Source organism: Pelodiscus sinensis, chromosome 1 (assembly GCF_052426305.1).
Source record: "Pelodiscus sinensis isolate ZL-2025 chromosome 1, ASM5242630v1, whole genome shotgun sequence".
NCBI classification, from domain to species: Eukaryota; Metazoa; Chordata; order Testudines; family Trionychidae; genus Pelodiscus; species Pelodiscus sinensis.
The window spans coordinates 293,373,103-293,396,226 of NC_143052.1; the positions used below are offsets into that span (position 1 = coordinate 293,373,103).

Consider the following 23,124-nt stretch of genomic DNA (forward strand, 5'->3'; position numbering starts at 1 on the left):
CACATTTATCAGTACAGTCCAACAAAATTAACCATGTGCTTAAGCACTTTAAGCATAAGACTAGTCCCCTTGTATTCAGTGGGACTGGTCATGCTTTTAAGTGACCCACGTACTATATCAGGAGAACCAAATTTGATGCTTGGGGATAGGATTTGTCTCTAAGCATCTTACCACAGAGAAAGGGTCCTTTTACTTCCTGAAATCCCACATGAAATGAGGTTATGTCACTGTATTTAGTGCTACTGTGAAGAGTCATAGATAATTAACTAGACAGGAGACCTAAGAGTGTGTGTGTCCATATATGAGCCTTGAACAAATAAACAATTGAGGGGCAAACAAAAAAACCCAAACAAGAGAACTATCTCCATACAAATGAGTCTCAGCAGGGTGGATATGTTAGTCTGATATAAAAAATAATGAGCTTTCGTGGACAAAACCCACTGTTCCTTATATTTATTTTAAGCCTGATGCTCAATATTTCATTTAGATGGCCCCTGGTTTTTGTGTTATGTGAAGGAATATAGCACTTCCTTATTCAACTTCTCCATACCAATCATGATTTTATAAACCTCTGTCATTTCTCCCCTCCCCCCCACCTTAGACTTTCATGATACTATTACATTTGTTGAAGAGTGGGGTGAAGTGGTATACAGAAGAGTTACATATATCTGCCAACATTTATAAAGATTCAAGGGATTCCTTTGTTCTACCACATATTAGATGACAAGTAACAGAGAGGAAAACACTTCTCCTGGCCCCACTGAAGTCAATGGGCGCTTTTCCAATGAGGCAGTATTTCACCCCTTCTGTCTCTAAGAAAGCTGAATTTAATTACATTTTGGATCAGGAACAGGAAAACCATTTTGCAGAAAATTTTTAAATGTTCTTGTTTGCATGCTTCAGGATGGGTTCATTTTCTGTTACATGACATTTTCTGAGATGTTTTCTGCTGAAAATGTTATCAAACATTTCTGAAATGATTGTGATCATTAAAGGCCAATTTTACAGTGAGAATATAGAGTTTTCAATAAGTGAGAAATTTCAGTAACTTCAAAAATGATTTAAAGGGGGGAGGGAATCATTGGAATGTTATGCAAAATACAACACTTTGATTATCCCCACATGTCTTGGTAAAAAGATGAAGTTAGGGGAAAAAGCCTAGTCTTCAAAAAATGAAAGAACCCGCTACTGGCTCTGAAATGTAATAAGAAAGTGTCTTCATATTCAGAAAATGTTTTCATATCCAAAATGGAAATAAGGGTAGTCAATCCTTTAATTACAGGTTTTCAGATATATAAACAAGGAAGATGCAAATGAAAGAAGAGGGTTTCACTGTCACAAGGATGATTTACTCAGACCTGTTAGCAAAGGGGAAGGAACAGACGTTATAAGTCAATTATAACTATAAGATGCATCCTACCTAAGTGAGGCTTTGCATGGTCTTAGAATTCATGATGTTTCTATTTGTGTCTTGTTCCATTCCATTTTCTCTCTGTTTTCTAGTTGGAATAATCCTGACTTTATTTAATATCATTAGGGAATTAGACTGTTATTTTAGGAAACAAGCTCTGGGCTGTTGTCCGTGATGAGAAAAATGAAGATCTGATCTGAAAGTTCCCATCTTGGGGCACTCAGTCAAAGGCCTGCCACAACTTTGGCAGAATGTATTGGCAATGGATGCTGCTGTTGAAAGGAAGATTCCAGCATATTTGCACATGCTTGCCCCACCCCCACCCCAGCCCACCTCATCCTGTTACAGGCAGATTACAAAACCCTGAAAATGGCATTGGTGCTGCAGTTCGAGCTCCTCTTACAGGAGGGCTTGGGCTGCACAGACTTTTCAGACTAGAAATGCCATACTAGAAAAATGCTCGGACAATGGGAATGATGAGCTCAAAAGATTAGCAGCAAAAGCTGACCAGGATGAGACACACCAGTGCAAGATGATCCCGTTTGAGACCACTTCATTGTGTAAGCGGGGGAATGGTCCCGCTATTGTGGGGAACTTTCCTGGCTTCTATACCACCCCGGTGAAATGGACCAGCGAAAGGATCTATACCACCCCGGTGAAATGGACCAGCGAAGGACCACTTCCTTTACCCCATGGCTTTCCTGATCTTGAGGGCTCCCCCTCCACTCTCCTGAGTAGCAGAGTCCTCGAAAACCCAACAAGGCTGGGCCCAGGTTTCCTGGGGCTTAATCCCCGACCTTGTAGTCACTAGGGGCAGGAGTTAGGGTGTCCCCACTCCGAGGTGCTCTCCTCACACTGCATGCTTTCTTGGCCCAGTGATCATTTCATAAGGTTCTAAGAAAATACAATTTATTAAACATCAACTGATTAAATAGAAAAGAATAAGAAAAAATGAGAATAGTTAAATGAGAACACACAGTCCTGCTCTGCAGCACGGGGACATCAAAACAGCAGTCTGCAGAGTGTAAGGACAGTTCACAGTCTCTTCCTTATAGGCCCCTTAGAGGCCCTGGATGTGCTGCAGGGAGGGCTGCAGGCTGGACACACTTGCTCTGGCAATGACCACACAGCCTCAAGCTCTAAGTGACCAGACCCCTCTCCCAGTCTGGCCTGCTGGGCCTCTTGGCTGGTGATATCTCCCTGCCCAGAGCATCGCCCCGCACTTTGCTGGTCCCAGCTGCTCACCACAGCCAGCTGCAGGCTGTGCTGCTTTGCCAGTTTCCAGCTCCTTGCATTGCTTCTCTGTCCCTTTTGGCTCTCTGAGCACTGCCAGTCTGCTGCTCAACACAGGGTCTGCGCTCCTTGGGCTGTGCGTGCCTGGCTCTGTTGCTGCAAAACTGCCCCTCAGCTTGCACTCCTTGGGCTGTCTGTGCCTGTCTGTTGCTGCAGGACTTCTCCACACAGCTTACACTCCTCTTAGCTGTCTCTCAGCTCTCTCATTGCTCAGAGAGACCCAGAACAATCCCAGCTCACAGGGAGGATGGGGCCTGGCCTCTTGCTTTCCTCACTGGCCTGTCTAACCTGTCAATCAGGCCGAGCTGGAGTGTTGGCTGCTTTTCATTGTCTCTGGCGTCTGTCAGTCTCAGGGCCCTGATTTCTCATGGACCCTTCCCCTTTTGATACTGGGAGCTGGTGAACCAAAAACTCCCACAGAGTTTTAGTAAGGGGCTAACAGTCCCCTTACAATTGCAAAAGGAGTCAAGAGGATTCCTGGATGGGGTACTGGAATATTTTTTATAGTTGGGGTGCTGACTGCCACTGAACCAAATTTTAAACCCTGTATGTAACAGAAACCACTTCAAGTCAGAGGGTGCTGCAGTACCCCCTGCACATCCAGTTCCAGCACCTAGCGATGCAACTGAAGAGGGCACTAGCAAGCAACCTGAAACAGATCCATGAGATGGAAAGGTGTGAGGGAGCAGCACCAAGGATTTGGGGCCCTGGAGCTCAGACACCAGCGGTGAGAGCAAAGGAATAAAAAATACAATTAAAGTTTGCAGCAAATGATGGAGACTGTGGCCAGAGAAGTTGGACAGCTTCAGATAGAAAGGCAGCAAGTAACTCCATAGCAACAAAACGGTACTGAGATTGAGGCATGTGGGTTTTCAGTCAAGAGGAATGAGCCAACTTCCTGATCAGAGGCCCTACAGTGAATTAATGAGTGCCACAGAGGGTTGGACCTGCTGGAAATGTAGAAAATCGGGGCATTTTCATGGGATTGTCCGTTGGTTAAAACCATTATTGGAGAGACTGATACAGGGAAGTTCGGTCACAATCTGTCAGTAAATTCCAGAAACAAAAGACAGGACTATGCAGCACTTTAAAGACTAACAAGATGATTTATTAGGTGATGAGCTTTCGTAGGCCAGACCCACTTCCTCAGATCTTCCACAATTTGATCTGAGGAAGTGGGTCTGGCCCACAAAATCTCATCACCTAATAAACCATCTTATTAGTCTTTAAAGTGCTGCATAGTCCTGTCTTTTGTTTCAGCTACACCAGACTAACACGGCTGCATTTCTATTAGTAAATTCCAGGTGGCTGTGGCATCTGCGTGTTACTGTGGGGTGTGGTCTCTGCCTCAGAGTTGCAGGGGAGTCTCATGTGAGATTCTAATAGGTTCTGGGGGGCACAAATTGGTGTTTCCTGACCAACTTTCTGTCTAAAGTGTCACTGTTCTAAGTGCTGAAAAATTAGTACAGTTAGTCAGATTGCCTTGAAATGTGGTGTCCCTCTTGGTGGCATAGGGCAGGGTCAATGTACTGGATCTGGGGCTATTTGACCATATGGTTTCTGAGATACAACCCCTCAAAAATCTTTTATTAAAGTTGATACAAACTGGCCATGTATTTTTGCTCACAGACAGAACTCAAACCAGGGCTTAGTCCCTAGCACCAGGGTCTCAGAGGATCTAAAGTTTCCCCAGCAGAGTGTGTGTCACTCCCCAGCCCTTTGAGGGAAATCAAATTAAAATGTTATTTGAAAAAGAGTTTGCTTCTCCAGTTAGGCATGCCAGACTCATGTTCCTAACAAATTACACAGACCATGGGCACTGTCAGAGGTTAATTATCCTGTGGTTTCTACACCACAGGGCTGAGCATTAAGGGCACAACAGGGTCAAGGTTATGATTCTGTCCAGGGTATTTTTAGTAAAAAATCAGGGATAGTTCACAGGCAATAAACAAGAATTGATGGAAGCCCCTGACTTTTGCTAAAACTACTGGGGTGGGTGACAAAGAGAATGGTGACAAGTTTGCAGTTGCTCCTATGGCAGCGGCTGACGGCTGCTACTCCAACGTCAAGGGGCCTGATACAAACTCAGCCACTGCTCCAGTGAGCAGGGGGCCACTATTCCAGCAGGGTCTGGGGAGCGCCTCCGGTCAGCTGTCAGCAGCCACAGGGCTGACGACCAACCAGCTGTTCTAAGGGCTCTGGGACAGGCCACAACAGCTGCTCTGGCAGCCACTGCATGATTCCTGCTATAGAAGTAGTCACAGAGATCCCAGAAAGTGACAGAACTGAATCCTTAGTTATGGTCCTTAACACTGAGTGCACCGCCTCCCCTCCCCACCCCCAAGCACTGAGAGTTCAACACTAGCCACATGGAAATTTATTACTTTAATTGGAGAAGATGCAGATTAATATGAGAATTGATAGGCACATAAAGAATTGGGTATGGGGAGATTACAATGGGCATACTGAAATGTGACTTCTCAGGCTGAAAGGTGATAACTAAGTGGGGTTCCTCAGAAGTCTATCTCTTGGGATTAATCTTATTTAAAATTTTTATTACTAATGTTGGCACAAAAAATGGGAGTATGCTAATAAAAACTGTGAGTGTCACAAAGTTGGGAGATATTGTGAATACAGAAGAGAACTGTATCATATAAAAAGATCTAGATGAACTTGGAAACTGGAGTAATAGAAATGGGATGAAATTTAATACTGCAAACTGCCAGGTCAAAAGGACAACCCAGTGAATTACAAACCAGTCAGCTTAACTTCTGCACCAGGAAAGATAATGGAGCAAATAATTAAGGAATCAATTTGTAAACTGCTAATAGATAATAAGGGGTTAAGTAATAGTCACATGGATTTGTCAAGAACAAATCCTGTTAAATGAACCTAATAGCTTTCTCTGATAGGATAACAAGCCTTATGGATATGGGGGAAGTGGTAGATGTGGTACATCTAGAAAGGCTTTGGAAACCATCTTGCAAGACCATCTCATTAACAAACTAGGGAAATACAATCAAGATGAAGCTACTATAAAGTGGGTGAATAACTGGTTGGATAACTGTTCCCAGAGTGTAGTTATCAATTGTTCACAGTCATACTATATGTGCATAATGACTGGGGTACAACCTGTTCAATATCTTCATCAATGATTTAGTGCACAGAGAGTACACTTATAAAGTTTGTGGATGATACCGAGCTGGGAGGGGTTGCGAGTCTTTGGAGGAGGGGGTCCTAATTCAAAAAGGTCTAGACAAACTTGAGAGAGAGTCTGAAGTAATTAGAATTAAATTAATTAAACACAAATTCAAACTACTCATTTAGAAAGGAACAATCAGCTGCACACACATAAAATGGGAAATGATTGCCTAGGAAGGAATACTGTGGAAAGGGATGTGGAGGTTATAGTGGACCATTAGTCAACAGTGTAATACTGTTGTAAAAAAGCAAACATCATTCTGGGATGTAGTAACAGGAGTGTTGTAAATAAGAAATGAAAAGTAATTCTTCTGCTTTACTCCATGGGGTATACTCAGCAGATTGGGGCCGGAGAGAGCAAGAATCAACTTTGTACATATTAATGGCTCCTACCGTGCCAACTAATGGTTTAATGCGATGATTCCCAACTTGTGGTCCATGGACCCCTGGGAGTTCGCAAGGACACTGCAGGAGGTCCATGGAAATGTAAAAGTAAGGATCAGGCCCATCACAGTGGGCCCAATCCTTACTCTTCTTTTCCTTTTATTCTCCCCCCAATCCCTGCAGCCATGCATTCCAGGATGCAGCTTACTTTTCATTTCATTCCACAGATGCTAAGGGAGTGTAGGGAAAGTGCTTGCATGCCATGCAGGTCTCCCACACCTGGCTGATGTGTAAGAGGCATGCACGGCATGCAAGTATTTTCCCCTCGTTCCCTTAGCATCCTGGGAACAGGATCAAAAGTAAACCATGTCCTGGCATGCACAGCTGCTGCCCTCCTTTCCCTCCCCCAGAAGTTCTGTCCTTGCCCCTTACCTTCCCAAAGTTCTGCCCTTGCCCCCTACACTCCTGAAGTTCTGCCCTTGAAGTTCATGAACTATTCTGCATTTCAGATGATTATCAAGTAATGCAATGTTTGAAAACAGCTATATTGTTTGGGGGGATCCATGACATTTTAATAGATTGAAAAGCGGTCCATATGCTTGAAAAGGTTGGGAACCACTAGTTTAGTGGGACTGGAAACGCAGTGGGAGCTAGAAATGCTGAGGAGGGAATATATCCTGCAGGGAATTGTGTATCAGGGTGTAGAGAAGGAGAGAGATACATTAGTTGTCTCTGACACACTTAAAGTTACCATAACAACCACGTAATAAAACTGTCAAGACATTGAGACATAAATCCCCTTGGATCAGGTTTATCTCACCAGCCCCATTGCAAACATTTCAAAGCAGGACCATTATCCCCATTCATCTATAACAAAATGTACAGGACAGTGGAAGGAGCTCTCAGAATTCTCATAAAGTCTAGTGGAAAGAGCACTAGATTGTAACAATTACTAGCTCTGCCATTGGCCTACTGGTGACCCTGGGTAAGTCAATTCAACTCTCTATGCTCAGTTTCCCACCTGTTATAAGAGGATAATGATGTAAAGTTCTTTGAGAGCTACTGATGAACATCACTATATGGCTACATCTACACTGCACAGTTATTTCGGAATAAGCTATTCCGGAATAATTATTCGAAAATAGGTTATTTCGAAATAACATGTCTACACTGCAGGGAAACCTTAAAATTAGTCTGAGGCAGGCTTCCCTAATGTAGGGGTATGTCTACACTACAAAGTTAATTCGAACTAACAGACGTTAGTTCAAATTAACTTTGATAGGCACTACACATACAAACCGCTAGTTTGAACTTAATTCGAACTAGCGGAGTGCTTAATTCGAACTAGACAAACCTCATTCTACGAGGACTAAGGCCTAGTTCAAATTAAGTAGTTTGAATTAAGGGCTGTGTAGTCACTTAATTCGAACTAGTGGGAGGCTAGCCCTCCCCAGCTTTCCCTGGTGGCCACTCTGGGCACCACCAGGGAAACTCGTCGCCAGACCCTGCACCTGGCATGGCACGAACCAGCCACCCACTGCCACCCAGCCCTCCGACTCTTCCTGGGACCAGGCTGGTGGCTCCCGGGAGCCTGCCCAGGTCCGCAAGAGGCGGACGCCCACCTGGTCTAGTGCGGAGATTGTGGACCTCATCCACGACCTCCTCACTAGGCACAGGAAAATGGCCATCTAGGGCAGTATAGCTGCCAGCCTGGCCACCCAGGAGCAGGTTTGCATGAAAATCAGGGTGGTCCAGTGAGACCCTCGACCCTGAGCCCTGAGCTTAGAATGGCTGTACTGGGTCAGACCAAAGGTCCATCTAGCCCAGTAGCCTGTCTGCCAACAGCGACCAACACTAGGGACCCTGGAGGGGATGGACTGAAGACAATGACCAAGCCATTTGTCTCGTGCCATCCATCTCCAGCCTTCCACAAACAGAAACCAGGGACACCATTTCTACCCCCTGGCTAATAGCACTCCATTGACCCAACCTCCATGAATTTATCTAACTTCTCTTTAAACTCTGTTCTAGTTCTAGCATTCACAGCCTCCTGCAGCAAGGAGTTCCACAGGTTGACTATTTGCTTTGTGAAGAACAACTTTCTGTTATTAGTTTGAAGCCTGCTACCCATTCATTTCATTTGGTGTCCTCTAGTCCTTCTATTATGGGAACTAATGAAGAACTTTTCTTTATGCACCCTCTCCACACTACTCGTGCTTTTATAGACTTCTCTCATATCCCCCCTCGGTCTCCTCTTTTCTAAGCTGAAAAGTCCCAGTCTCTTTAGCCTCTCTTCATATGGGACCTGTTTCAAACCCCTGATCATTTTAATTGCCCTCCCATCTCCCACCCTCTCTCTTCCCCTCTCCCACCTCCTTTTCCCAGTCTCCCCAAGTTTTGTTCAATAAAGAGAGTTTCTATTTTTGAACACACGTGTCCTTTATTTTGTACATCAGGAAGGGGGGCTAGGAAGGGGTAAGTGGAAGGAAGTGAGGGAGGAATGGGGTACGAGCCCCCAACGGGGAGAACAGAGGTGGTTCTGAGGGCTCCTCGGGGTGGAAGCTCTCCTGCAGCCCCCCGATTGATTCCCCACCCCTCCCAGATGGCAGCCTGCGGCAAGTGCAGCGGGCTGATGGCCGAGTGCTGTGATGTGCTGAGTGTGGGCACTCAGGGCACTCCAAGCCAGGACTGCTTTGCAAGCGGGGAACCCCTGAGAACTGTCTGTCCGGGGTGGGGGTCGGGTCCCTTTAAGCACAGCCCTCGGCTAGCCTGAGACAGCAGCTCCACGCTCTAAGTCCTAATCTGATGCCCTGCCGGCACTGCTTCCGGCCATCCTTAACCTCGGTTCAGGGTCCACTCAATGTGGACATGCTAGTTCGAATTAGCAAAATGCTAATTCAAACTAGTTTTTAGGTCTAGATGCACTAGTTCGAATTAGCTTAGTTCGAATTAGAAGTGCAATCTTGATTTAGAGCTGCAGGAGGAATAACTTAGAATGGCCCTGATGAGGGGCTATTTTGAAATAGCAGAATTGGAGCGTCTACACATGTCGGCTGTGTCTACATTGGCACCCTTTTCCGGAAAAGGGATGCTAATGAGACCAGTCGGAATTGCAAATGCCGCAGGGGATTTAACTATCCCCCGCGGTATTTGCATGAACATGGCTGCAGCTTTTTTCCGGCTCGGGGCTTTGCCGGAGAAAAGCGCCAGTCTAGACAGGATCTTTCGGAAAATAAAGCCTTTTCCGGAAGATCGCTTATTCCTGAATTTAAGAGGAATAATGGATCTTCCAGAAAAGGCTTTATTTTCCAAAAGATCCCGTCTAGACTGGCGCTTTTCTCCGGCAAAGCCCCGAGCCGGAAAAAAGCAGCAGCCATGTTCATGCAAATACCGTGGGGGATATTTAAATCCCCCGCGGCATTTGCAATTCTGACTGGTCTCATTAGCATCCCTTTTCCGGAAAAGGGTGCCAGTATAGACACAGCCGTCTTGTTTTGAAATAGCTATTTCGGAATAGGAATTAGTCTTCGTAGAATGAGGTTTACAGAAGTCAGAATAAGCCATCCGTTATTTCAAAATTATTTCAAAATAATGGAATTGCTGCTTAGATGCTCGCATAATTATTTCAGAATAATGGCCGTTATTTCGAAATAACTTTGCTGTGTAGACACACCCTACAAAAGCTAGTCATTTTGATCATTACCTAGCCACACTAGCATATTCATTTCAGTCTTATGTGAGAATTATAATTTCTAGATGACCACTAACTCCTACCAACCACCGTTGCTCTTCCCGTTTAAAAAAAAAGTTAAATGGCCAAAAATAAAGATTGTTTACTGAATAGTTAATGTTGCATGGAGAGAGCTTATACCCTTCTATAATTCTGCACAACTCAAACTTCTAAAAACCAACAGGTACAGGATTAAGGTAAATGCCCACACAACCTTCACTCTGCCCTCTTTGAGAAAGCCCCATTATGCCCGTAACACACACATACCCACTCTGCCTTTTCACTGTAATGGGCAGGCACAACCAGCACTTGCTCTACACTCAAACACTGAGCCAACTCTCCTGACCACACCTGTCAAATTTAACCACTTCAAATTCTTTTGCCACCCCTTTCACAACCATTTGCACACAGAATATCATCTGAGCCTATCCTTTACCCTTGCCGTCATTTAATCCACACACTGCTCTCATGTCCTACCTCACTAGTGACAATACTCATGGCAAGAAGACCCCCAATGCTCTGCTACTGATGCAACTTACAGAATTCTGTATTAAAATGATGACTTCTGGAACTGATTTCTTTTGATAGCACATATGGGATACTCAGACCAAGGTCTCTGCATATCATAATCACAGCTCCTCGGATCAATCCCTCAATCTTCTCAGATTACTAACATGGCTCTTTCAAGATGCTTCAGTTTATTCCTCCACCGTTCAATACAGCTAAAAGTAACAGACAGAAAGCAGTTGGGCTACATGCAGATAATTCCAGCAGCAGAGTTACGATGCTGTGGGTACTTACCTTAACACTGGATTTTCTTGTTTTCAGAAGTCTGAGTTTTGCTGAATTTACCATTCTGGAAGGCCATGAGCAATCACCAGGCAATCTTAACTCTGTTTAAACAGTTCATTTGCCTTTTAATCATCTGTAAAGTTATAAATTTGCCAGATAAGTAATAACCAGGGATGAAATGTTGATTAAAGCCAATTTATTTCAAAATGTTTTCTTAAATCAAAATTAGTTCAGTCTTAACAGCTTTCCTTGTTTTTGAAAAAAAAAGTAAGACACTCTTGCACTGAGTGCAGAAGCTTTCATTTAATTTGTTTTAATTGTGTTTTGTGCTTCTGAAGGAAATAGGATTATATAAATTTGCAATCCATGGAAGGCAGTTCTTCAAACCAAGATTATTATAGCAAAAGGATTTACCATAGAAAAAAGTGCTGCAAAACTTTAGTGAAAGAAGGGGGGGCTTTTAATTGTTTAATTAAAAATAATTAAATAAAAGAAAACAAAATTAAATGTCTCAAAAGAGGCTAGATTATATGTATCATATAGATATATTCATATTATTCTAGGCACTAGCTCAACCCTATGGGATAGGTGCAGGAAAAACGTGGGGAAATTTTATAGCTTGTGTTATGGCAAAGGTCAGACTAAATTATCCTAATTGTCACATCTGGCCTTTCATTGTTATTTTGCTTTACATTTATAAGTCTACTAGATATGTATCACACTAGGCACCACTACTAATTAAGAATTCAGTCAATGGTAACCATAGTTTTCAAGAGCAACCCCACCACAGAGTTAAAGTAGCCATACAATACAAATAAACTTAACCTAAATATCTCCACTCAAACAATTTTCCTCTTCAAAGGCTCCCTTGAATTATAAGCCCTAACATCGCAGATCTACACATTCCAAACAAAATAGACATAACTTACATTTTGGTTAGAACTTTTAGTATGCTGCAGAACTTGCAAAAACAGAATCAGTCGTCAGATTCCTGGGGCAAAATTCTATACTAGCTTACAGTCTCTGGGCCAGATTTTCTGTCCCAGTCTACATCCTTGGGCTGACTCTGGTTTGCAAAAGGCCCAGAGAGATATCAGAGCCCCCAACCAGGCAGAAATCCAGCAATACCAAGCCCACAGCATAGGTGGAATACCATGGCAAGGAAGGGGCATACAATGTAGCACACTTCAGAAATCCCCAGTTGGTAGACAGCCCAAAGAAGGCCATTTGCCAGATGGTGGAGTTTAGATCAGCACCTAGGCTGCTCAAAACTATGTCAAAGCCAGTGGTATGGACCTTGATAATCAGAGAGCTTCAATTGCCTCCTTTGCACAGACAGGAGGCAACAGGAAATGCATACCTAGGTATCCACACTAAGTTCAATAGAGTTACATAGGGTTTAGAGAGACTTGCACTAAAAACTGGACAGTGACTGCAGTATTTGTGGTGTGTCACTGAGGTATTCACAGTAGTTCATATTTTAATATGTTCTAAGCATAGGGCATCACAATAACATTAATTTTATCTGGAGGTGATCATTAGGTGTCAGGATTTAAGCAGCAACCTCTATATGTCAGAAAAGAACATGCTTCATGCAAAAAATAAACAAAAACCAAAAAAAGCACAAACATTTAAACAAAACTGACATTTTGAGTCAAGGCAAAAGAGGATTTCTCCATTCCAAGCTCAACACAGACCCTCGCACACAGACATGGAAAATAAGCCTCCCCGAATGATTATTAGCCAGCCTAAGAAGAAAACAGAGCAGGATATATGGGGACAATCTGACAATCTATCCATATACACCTGCTGAAAGCAGAGATTCATCTACCAGACAAAGGGCAGGAACTAAGTTGATCTACAGTTATCTCAGTTGGTCACAGGTATCTTATTATAGGACTAATGAGCTCTGAAGTGCTGTGCCACAATACAGAAAATACCACTGCAGAGTAGCCTCCTTATTTCTCTGAGCTTATTTAAACACTTCTTCTAATCATAATCAAAGACTTTTTGTCCCTGTTTTTCCTGAATTTTGTTATATTAAAGACCTTATACTTTACCCCCCAAAAAATAGAATAAAAAACAAATCCATATCCATTTTCACAAGTTCTGACAGCTGCTGCCAGTGGGGGAAAGAAAGCCTGAACTGAATTAAGTATGGTTTTTCTTCACAATGGTAGGGATTATCTACAAAGAAGGCATTAGATTTGATTTGTGATCAAGCAAACTGAGCGCACACTGAAGAATCAAAGAAGCTAGGGATGAAAAAAGGCTCACTGTGATCTAATCCACCCCTCTGTCAGCGCAGGTATGTTCCCTATCATTTCAGGCATGATGTGGCAGTCATTTGTTCAAATTTTGGGACACAATTTTTATCATCGGCAATCTTCATAATTATGTACCACTGGGTACCATATGTACAGAAATATCCTAGGAGACTTTCAAAAATGTTGAGAAACAGTGAAACATATAGTCACATCAAAACGTAGCTGTTCTCACTCCTGTAATCTATCATGCTTATAATGTCTGCAGATTTATATAAAAGAATTATTTGTAATTCTAAAGTGTGTTGATTTTTGTAAACACCAGAGATTAGCATTACTGAGTGATCACAGCATATGTACAAGCTTTACATCTGTGTGTGTAATGTGTACAGTAAAATGAAGAAGTAGAATAGTTAGGGAGAGAAGCAGAAATATTTCTGGAAAAATAAGAAACTATGGACAATGAAAAGTTTTCCTCAACTATATGCATATCAAGTGCCACTTGCCATATTTGTTTGCTGATTTAAAAAAATCATTACATTGATATTCTATCAGCAAAGTTTTAAAGATATGGACCAATGGTGCAAATTTTAGAAATATTTACCTCCATTTCCTCAAGATCTCAGACTCCAACAGGGTGGATTTCATTCCTCAGACAAAAGGAGAATCTGAAGAAGTATGAAAATCCGAAATTCAGAGAAATTCAGACCATGTTTGGGAAATCTCAGAAAAAGTATTGATCTACTTTAGATGCAGCAATTGAGAACCTTCTGACCTTAGATCCTTTAGGTACTTTGGAAAATCTCCCCTATATCTTCCATCAAATTTTCCAGTAATCATAACCCACTAAAATGAATGAGTGATATGTCTAAATCCCAGCACAGCTGGTTTTGAAAGTGTCAACCAGTGTTTTTAAGGTGCTTTTTACGTTTGTATCTATGTTGCTAGACATCAGCCAGGACACTAAGGGTGTGTCTAGACTACAGGATTTTGTCGACAAAAGTGGACTTTTGTCGACAAAACTATACCTGCATCTACACTGCCGCTGAGTTCTTTCAACATAACGTCAACATAACTCAGCAGTTTTGTCGACATGTGTAAACCTCATTTTACAAGGAATAACGCCTTTTGTTGACAGAGTTCTGTCGACAGAAGGCGTTATTGCATCTACACTGTCCTTTGAGTCTACACTGTCATGTCGACAAAGTGGCTTGCTTTGTTGACAGAACTGGATGTAGTCTAGACGCTCTTTGTCGACAGAAGCTTTGTCGACAGTATCCGTCGACACAACTTCTGTCGACATAAGCCTATAGTCTAGACATACCCTTAGGGTGTGTCTAGACTACAGGGTTTTGTTAACAAAAGTGTCCTTCTGTTAACAAAACTATATCTGCGTCTACACTACTGCCGTGTTCTGTCAACAGTAAGTCAACAGAACGTGGCAGTTTTGTCGATGGTGGTAAATCTCGTTTTACGAGGAATAACACCTTTGTCGACAGAGTTCTGTTGACAAAAGGTAAGTGTGGACGCGGGGAAGAATTTATGTCGATAATAAAGGCCTCCAGGAAGAAGCCCTGGTGGACATTCCTGCCACAGCTTTCAACTCTATTGTTCCTGCCTCTAGCCATCTTTAAAAGGCTCAGGCACCCAGGATTAGCATTCTGGCAGCAAGCCAGCTCCAACCAAGACCCTGACTGCGCAGCTCTTTCTGGTACGGCCACTCAGAGCCATGTCCAAGGGACAAGCCCCCCAAGGTCCCCTTTGCCCTTCCAGGAACACATCCCCACAGGAAGCCGGAAGCATCAAATGTCGGGCACCCTCCTGGTCTGAGCCCGAGATAAAAGCCCTCTTGGAGGTCTTGTCCACGGAGGAGACTCTTCAGGCCCCACAATCCAGGCAGAGGAAGGCTGACATCTACACCACAATGGCTGATGGCCTGGCAAGGAAAGGCCACCAGCCCCACACCTTAGCCAAGGTCAGAGCCAAGGTCAAGGAGCTGTGGCAGGGGTATGTTAGGGCATGTAAGCACAGCTCCCACTCTGAGGAAACAGCACACTACTGTGCCTACTACGAGGATCCTGGGGACAGGAGAACCCCTGCCTCCTGAGAAAGCTGTGGAGTTTGGCTTGGAGACCCCTGTGCAGCAGCGGCTGCAGCTCCAGGGTGAGACCCCAGCAGAGGACCAGCAGCTCCAAGAGGAGGAGGAGGAGGAAGACACCACAAGGAGCACCCAAGAGCCAGATGCCCACACTCAGGAGGCCTCCCAGACAACTTCGGACACCAGAGAGGGAACATCAGGTGAGTGCTGTGAGGGTCCAACACACATAAGGCAGGGCAGGTGGGAGCAAAGTGTATGGTGCAATGTTGTGACATGTCATGCTGATCACAGCCTAGTTGGGGAGGTGGCACACACATGGCCAACCTCAGGAAGGGCCGTCCTATCACTGCACCCGCATGGCTGCAAGGCACCACCTGCTCCTGCAGGCAGTGATGCCAGGTGCAGGCATGGGTTGCGGACGCTGGGATTGCCACACAGCTTCAGGCCTCTCGGCAACCTGCAGGAACCCCAACTGTGGCCTGACGCTTGTCTATGCCTCTTGGCCATGGGGTGTGTGGAGGGGGGGCAGGATGGTGGCCGGCACATCTTCTGGGCTCCAGGAAGGCCGTGGCTGCTGGCCAGGCCACACCATGCCTTACTGAGATGCACATGAGCATCCTCTGACCCTAGGACAGGCACTGACTGCTGAGAAGAACGAGGGCATGCCCTCTCAGGGAAAGTGTGAGCATGAATGACTGACAACTTTTCCCTCTTGTCCTCCACAGCCAGACCAGCTTACCAGGAGGGAGGTGCCACACCTGCCCCTCCACCCAGACAGCTGCAGGGAACCCATCAGCACTGGCACATGTATTTGGACCTGGTGCACCAGCACATCTCGGTCCTGCAAGAGATGCAGGACGTAATGAGCCAGAGGATGGAGGCAGAGGTAGAGTGGCACAGGCGCTTGCTGAACGAGTTTGTCCAGCAGCGCACTGAGATCTGCACTGCTATCCAGGAGGCCTTGGCCTTCCCTGGTCCTGTGCCTGGTCCTGCTCCTCTTGCTCAGCCTGCTCCCCTCCCCCCAACCTCTGTCCCCCTCCTCAGCCCCTGCCCCCCCTCAGCCACTGCCATCCCAGACCCAGGTACAGCCCCATCTCCTGGCCAGCCCCTACTGTCCCAGCCCGCATGTGCGGCCATCCGCGAGAAGGCCTCCGCAGCCAAAGTGCCAAGGGCTCTTCATCAAAGCAGCACTCTCCACCCTGGGCCTCCCTCCCCGCTTCCAGGTTGACATTCCCCCTTCCCACTTGTGCGAGTCACTGAGGGAAACATTTTCTTTATTTTTCTGAACAAAAGAACATTTTATTTTTTCAAAAAAACAACAGTGAAATAAGCTGTAAACATTTTTTCACCAACACCTGTCTCTGTTGTCAGTGTGTGATGAATGAGTACAATGTGTGAATGTGGGGCTAGGATGGGTTTTGGGGAGGAAGGCACTGGGGGTATGAAGCAATCCCACATTTGAAAGGCCCTGGGGAAAATCATCGGCCTCCTTGGGAGAATTGCTCCCTCAGGGCTTCTTGAATGCACAAGCCCAGCTGATGAGCTTGCCGGATGGCAGCTGTCTGGGGCTGCTCAAAGTGTCTTCCCTCCACATCAGCCCGTGTTCCCCATGCAGGGAGGAAGGCCTCCCCTTCCCTCTCCACTAGGTTGTGCAGCACACAGCATGCTGCAACCACATCGGGGATGTTGTGTTCCCCCATGTCCAGCCGAGTGAGCAGGCATCTAAATCTGCCCTTCAGACAGCCAAAGGCGCACTCCACCTGCAAGCGAGCCCAATTCAGGCAGGAGTTAAACAGTTCCCTGCTCACATCCCGTGAATGGCTTCATAAGTGAGGGCATAAGGGGATATGCCGCATTGGCCATGATGCACGTAGGCATCTGCACATCCCCGACTGCATAGTTTCTCTCTGGAAAGAATGCCCCAGCCTGCAGCCTGCGATACGGGTAGGAGTTCTGCAATATGTGGGCATCGTGTGCCCGACCTGACAACCCAACACAAATGTCTGTGAATTGTCCCCGATGGTCGACCAGGGCCTGCAGCACCATCAAAAAGTAGCCCTTTCTATTAATATACTGTGGTGCTCGATGGGGTGGTGCGCGGATCGGGATGTGAGCCCATTGAGTGCTCCACCGCAATTCGGAAAACCCAGCCCCACAAATCCAGCCAAGATGGTATCCAGGTCCCCAAGGCAGACAGTCCTGTGAAGCAGCTCTGAGTTGATGGCCGTCACCACCTGCAGAAAGGGACAAATACAAACACACATAACAGGACATTAGAGGAGTTGCGTGAGCTGATGAGAGGTGTTTCCCCCACCCTCCCCTCCCAGACCCCTCCCAGGCAACCCCCGCATGCCCCCCACACCACCACAGGGTGAGGTGAGGCAGGCTTCTACCACTCCCACACCATCCCCCATTCCCTGTGCCTGGTCCTGACAGTCCCCCTTATCCACCCGCCTGTAGCCAGACAGAGTCCTCCCCCTCCGCCCCCCCGTCACATCCATCTTGCTTTCCCCTCTGAGGTGCCTCAGAGCACACAAGACATGGAGAGCAATAAAATCAGCATAGTCTTTGATGCCTTGACAGAAGGCCTGGATATGCTGGTTCATCGTGATCCTGGATAACTGTAAACATATATAAGAGGGTGATGAAGCCGGTCGTTGACCAAGAGGCTGCAGAGACTGCCCTTGGCTAGCACCTATGTTGATACGATCACACAACCGTCCCGGGAGAGGAATCTCCCGCTGAGTAAAGAATGTACAGTACTCCCAATTTAGTTATCTCCCTCTTACAAGTGTAAATTACGTTCACAACTCCCTTATAAGAACTGGCATCACAAAGATGAACCAGCACAATTTGGCACCTTAGATAAGAAAGAGAATATGTGAGCGTATGGGTATAAAGATGGGCCCAGCAGCACACTCACTTTGAGTATCAATCCATCAGCTGCCTGCTGGTCGGGCTAGGTGATTGACTCCCGAGGTCAACATGGGGATGCCCAGCCTCGTATTCGTCTTTCTGAGGAATTGAGTGACCGATCCTGGCCTGACACGCTGGAATCAAGAGACGCAGAAGGGGGTAAAAATTGTACCTATATGTGTCCTTTTCTTTTGTCATTGAGCACATATAGCATTAGAGCTCCATAAGGCTAAGTTGTCATTTTGGTACCATTATTTTGGTGTGTTTTGTTTTCCCTCCTTCCTTTCTAACCACTTAAGACCTGTATTTGCCAGCAGTTAAGAAGTAGAGCAATAGCCATTGTAACCATATGATTATAAGTTTCTCTAAATAAACCTGTAATTGTTTAAGCTTTAACCCGACTCCTTCTGTTGCTGTAACAGAACCAGACACAATTAAAAGAATCATAGCCGGTCAGGGGTAAACACAGTAAGAGCTAAGTGTCGAGTCGTGTCGCCTCCACGGGGAAGACTCTTGGGGCACCCGTCAGCCTCCCTGGCTACCCGCTGCGAAGGGGCTTTCATCCTAGCAGTCAAAGACTTGGGTGTAACATGCTCTTTCTGCAACACTTTGGGGCACCTGTCAGCCTCCCTGGCTGCCCGCTGCGACAGGACCCTGTCCTAGCAGCTAAAGACTCGGGTGTTTACTAGGGCTCACAGACCACTCACTACTCTGGCCACCGGCTGACACCACCCCTGTCCCCATGGACTGTCCCCCGAGAGTGACTTACCTCCATAAAGACGGCCCTGACAGTAGACCTCCCCACACCAAACTGATGTCCCATGGAGCAGTAGCTGTCGGGGGTGGCCAGCTTCCACAGAGCAATAGCGACGCGCTTCTCCAGGGGGATGACGGCTCGCAAGCAGGTGTCCTGGCTGCATAACAACCGGTCGCAACTGGTGTCCAGTCAGAACTGGTGTCCAGCCTCCAAACTCGCCTCTCCATGAATAAGTTCAGGGGCAAGGGCAATCGGGCTGCAGCCTGAGTGAGGGGCTCAAAGCTGGGCTCTGAATCCAGCCCTGCCGCAAACATCATGATGGTCTCATGAAGATGCAGCAGAACTTCCAGCATCACAGTGTGGGGCCATCGCCTGCCCTGGGGCAGCTCAGGCTCCATGGCCAAAAACACAGTGCAAAGCAAAAAACCAAACCTGATAATAAACTGCTGTGGTGTCCGAGGAAGCAGGGCAACCAGAGCAAGAACTGCAGCAGCTTTGCTTTCCCTCTAGGAGGTAGGCAAGCCAGAAGCAGGAGCAGAGCAACGGCAGTCCTGGAGGATCACTTTAAGCACAGGTCTCTGCAAAGAACATGCAACAGCACCTGGAATTTAAGGCTGCCCCTGTGACCTGCCAGAAGCACTTCCGGGAGCCTTATTTTGTTGACAGAGCATCCAGCAGTCTGGACGCTCTTTTTCAACAACGTGGATCGCTTTTTCGATCCATGTAATGCAGTCTAGACGCAGTATCTGTTGACAAAGCCTCTGTCGAAGAAAACCTGCAGTCTAGACGTACCCTTAGGGTGCATCTACACAGCAGAGCTAACTTGAAATAAGCTATGCAATTTGAGCTATGCAAATTACATAGCTTCTTTCATGCTTATTTCAACGTAATCTATTTTGAAATTTGGAACTGCCTACACAGTGCCAAATTTTGAAATAGACCGCTATTACAACAAGTCCCTTAATCCTTATGGAATTAGGTTTACTGGGATGTCAGAATAGCAACCCCATTATTTTGATTGTATTTCACTGTGGCTACGTCTACACTGGCCCCTTTTCCGGAAGGGGCATGTAAATTTCACCAGTCGTCGTAGGGAAATCCGCGGGGGATTTAAATATCCCCCGCGGCATTTAAATAAAAATGTCCGCCGCTTTTTTCTGGCTTTTAAAAAAGCCGGAAAAGAGCGTCTAGACTGGCCCCGATCCTCCGGAAAAAGTGCCCTTTTCCGGAGGCTCTTATTCTTATTCTTTGAAGTAAGAATAAGAGCCTCCGGAAAAGGGCACTTTTTCCGGAGGATCGGGGCCAGTCTAGACGCTCTTTTCCGGCTTTTTTAAAAGCCGGAAAAAAGCAGCGGACATTTTTATTTAAATGCCGCGGGGGATATTTAAATCCCCCGCGGATTTCCCTACGACGACTGGTGAAATTTACATGCCCCTTCCGGAAAAGGGGCCAGTGTAGACGTAGCCAATAGGGTGTGCTGTTAAGATGCGAAAAACATTATTTTGGGATAAGCGACAAGGAGTCCTGTGGCACCTTATAGACTAACTGAAGTGTAGGAGCATAAGCTTTCATGGGAAAGACCCACTTCGTCTTTGGGATACCGGATGTATCCCAAAATGGCGCTGCTGTCTAGACGTATTCTTATATAGCTGGGACCTGAAGCTACATTTACTGAACGGTTTGGCCCTGTTGGCACTTTTTTCACTGTTCTCTGGATTGGGGATGTTCCAAGAAAAAAATAACACGCAGCAATAGCCAGGAGCAAAGCCAATTTACTCTAGTGTCCCGGGCCGTAACAAGGGCTAGGCAAGCAGGGTGTTTGCCCCGGCCACATCATATACAGGGGCACAAAGAAGCAATAAATAAAAATAGTAAGCTGCAAAAGTAAAGAGTGTGATACATGCTAACCCACGGAGAGGGGCCACATAATTAATATTTTGCCCTGGGTGCAGAAATACCTAGTTACGGTGCTGCTAGTGGCTTTCAATAAAATAATCCTGTTGGACCCTGCTAAGGATTGATCAGATGGGCTCAGCTGTAAAGATTTTCTCCACTGAGTATTCAGACTAGCTCTCAGGCAAAGCTTCCATCTCCTGACAAGAGGGAGCAGTGTGAATCTGGCATTATCGGCTTTCTTGCCTTCCGTGAAAGGTTCCAATATAAGACATTTTTATGCCCCTAATATTACTGTGCAATATTGAGGGTATGTCTACACTACAAAGTTAATTCGAACTAACCGACGTTAGTTCGAATTAACTTTGATAGGCGCTACACTAGCGCTCCGCTAGTTCAAACTTAATTTGAACTAGCGGAGCGCTTAATTCGAACTAGGAAAACCTCATTCCACGAGGACTAAGCCTAGTTTGAACTTACTAGTTCGAATTAAGGGGAGTGTAGCCCCTTAATTCGAAGTAGTGGGAGGCTAGCCCTTCCCAGCTTTCCCTGGTGGCCACTCTGTGCACCACCAGGGAAACTCGTCTGCTCCCCTCCCGGCCCCGGACCTCTTAAAGGGGCATGGGCTGGCTACGGTGCCAGTGCCAGGTGCAAGCCTGCCAGCACCCAGCTAGCAGACCCTGCACCTGGCACAGCTCGAGCCAGCCACCCGATGCCCCCCAGCCCTCCCCCTCTTCCCGGGACCAGGCTGGCGGCTCCCGGGAGCTTGCCCGGGACCGCAAGAGGTGGGCACCCACCTGGTCTAGTGCGGACATCGTGGACCTCGTCCACGACCTCCGCACTAGGCACAGGAAAGTGGCCGTCTAGGGTAGGAGAGCTGCCAGCCTGGCCACCCAGGAGCAGGTGTGCATGAAAATCAAGGTGGTCCACTGAGACCCCCGACCCTGAGCCCTGAGCTTACAATGGCCGTCCTGGGTCAGACCAAAGGTCCATCTAGCCCAGTAGCCTGTCTGCTGACAGCGGCCAACCCTAGGGACCCTGGAGGGGATGGACCGAAGACAGTGACCAAGCCATTTGTCTCGTGCCATCCCTCTCCAGCCTTCCACAAACTTTGGGCAGGGACACCACTCCTACCTCCTGGCTAATACCACTCCATGGACCCAACCTCCATGAATTGATCTCACTTCTCTTTAAACTCTGTTCTAGTTCTAGCCTTCACAGCCTCCTGCAGCAAGGAGTTCCACAGGTTGACTCTTTGCTTTGTGAAGAACAACTTTCTGTTACTAGTTTGAAGCCTGCTACCCATTCCTTTCCTTTGGTGTCCTCTAGTCCTTCTATTATGGGAACTAATGAAGAACTTTTCTTGATGCACCCTCTCCACACCACTCATGCTTTTATAGACCTCTATCCTATCCCCCCTCTGTCTCCTCTTTTCTAAGCTTAAAAGTCCCAGTCTCTTTAGCCTCTCTTCATATGGGACCTGTTCCAAACCTCTGATCATTTTAGTTGCCCTCCCCTCTCCCACCCTCTCTCTTCCCCTCTCCCACCTCCTTTTCCCAGTCTCCCCCAGTTTTGTTCAATAAAGAGAGATTCTATTTTTGACCACAATTGTCCTTTATTTTGTACATCAGGAAGGGGGGTTAGGGAAGGGTAAGTGGAAGGAGGTGAGGGAGGAATGGGGTACGAGACCCCGATGGGGAGGACTGGGCTGGCTCTGCGGGGTTCTGGGGGTGGAAGCTCTCCTGCAGTCCCCCAATTCCTCCCTCTCCCCAGATGGCAGCCAGCGGCAAGTGCAGCCGGTCTGATGGCCGAGTGCTGTGATGTGCCCAGTGTGGGCACTCAGGGCACTCCAAGCCAGGACTGCTTTGCAAGCGGGGCACCCCTGAAAACTGTCTGTCCGGGGTGGGGGTCGGATCCCTTTAAGCACAGCCCTCGGCTAGCCTGAGGCAGCAGCTCCACGCTCAAAGTCCTCATCTGATGCCCTGCCGGCACTGCTTCCGGCCATCCTTAACCCCAGTTCAGGGTCCACTTAATGTGGACATGCTAGTTCGAATTAGCAAAACGCTAATTCGAACTAGTTTTTTAGTCTGGATCCGTTAGTTCGAATTAGCTTAGTTCGAATTAACTAATTCGAACTAAGTTAGTTCGAATTAGCGCTGTAGTGTAGACATACCCTTAGTTCCTAGTATCTCCCTGTTACCTTGTAGCTTCTGAGGAGAAAATGGCAGCAAAATACAGCAAATGTGAGGAGGCTATGGGCGACCTTCTTCCTTTCCTCTTTTCAGTAGATATATGTTCAACTTCCTCCCTCGCCATCCACACTGTATCAAATAACAATATTATGAAGAGCCAAATTCTCTTTTCTGGTACAACTTCAGTCTGGGG

At 46.4% G+C, this 23,124-nt stretch overlaps 1 long non-coding RNA gene across 1 annotated transcript; it reads right to left on the reverse strand.

The window, feature by feature from the left end:
* Positions 1 to 16,532: 16,532 nt before the first annotated feature.
* LOC142826494 (uncharacterized) lies at positions 16,533 to 19,850 on the reverse strand. The gene is made up of 3 exons (XR_016348809.1): positions 18,859 to 19,850; positions 18,097 to 18,223; positions 16,533 to 17,407 (listed from the first exon to the last, which is right to left on the reverse strand). It is a non-coding gene; the product is annotated as an uncharacterized LOC142826494 (long non-coding RNA).
* Between the last annotated feature and the right edge of the window lie 3,274 nt (positions 19,851 to 23,124).